Source organism: Euphorbia lathyris, chromosome 2 (assembly GCF_963576675.1).
Source record: "Euphorbia lathyris chromosome 2, ddEupLath1.1, whole genome shotgun sequence".
NCBI classification, from domain to species: Eukaryota; Viridiplantae; Streptophyta; class Magnoliopsida; order Malpighiales; family Euphorbiaceae; genus Euphorbia; species Euphorbia lathyris.
The window spans coordinates 91,648,279-91,649,336 of NC_088911.1; positions in this window are offsets into that span (position 1 = coordinate 91,648,279).

Genomic DNA, 1,058 nt, shown 5'->3' on the forward strand with positions numbered 1-1,058 from the left:
TTGTGACCCTTGATGGAAGTTTCCAAGTAGTCAGCATCTTCTTCGTCAACGTGAAGATTGGAATAGAACTGCCTAACTAACCTAGGATAGGTTTTCCCTGGGAGAGAGAAGAGTCCTACCCACTCATTCTTCTCAATCCATTCACAAAAGGGTTTTTCAGAGGTGATGAAGTTAGGAGAGAACCACTTACATTTCAGAACTTCCAGGATTGTTAACTTTCTTGTGGACTTTGACCATAGTCCTTTTCTTAGGTTTCTTTGAAGAGCTTGCTGGGTCAGCTTGAGGGTTTTTGTTTGGATTTTGGTTAGGCTGAGGAGATTTTGGATTTTCATCGGTGTGATGTTTGCCGGAATCACCACCGGAGACATTCTGAGGGTTCGACATTCTTTTTCTCAGAGATTTTCGAGGATTTTTGAAATTCAGAGAGAGAAATTGGAATACCAAAGGATTCAGGCGTAAAGATGATTAAGTGGGAAATCTTCCACTTTTTATAGAGATTTTTTATCCTATTCGTTGGACTAGCCGTTTTTCTCTTGGGATATTCAATCGACGGACATTCTGTCACTTATGACATGTTCGGCACATGGGCTTTGCCTTTACTGCTTACGTTATCCCAGAAGCCCCTCTTTATTACACGTGTTTGCATTAAATGGTGCAGGTGGGTTTTACTAAGTTTTACTAGAATATGGAACGTTTGTGATTCTAAGTATCTAGTAGATGAATTTCTTGTCTCTTAGTAACTTAGCATAGGATAGTCACTCAGCATGTATATCTATTGAGCATAGAGTGGTCTTCTACATTTTAAGCCCAGTAAGTAGCAGTTACTAATTTTGAATTCACTCAGCATGGCATTCACTCAACATTCAATTTTACCCATAGATTTATTGAAGAGGATTAGACATACCGATAGCTTCCCTTAGTATGTTGAATTATTCACGAGCCGATGGCTTGGTGAAGATATCTGCAAGCTGTTCATCTGTTGGCACATAGGTCAGTTTGATCTCACCCTTTAGTACGTGATCTCTGATGAAGTGATGCCTTATGCTGACATGCTTCAT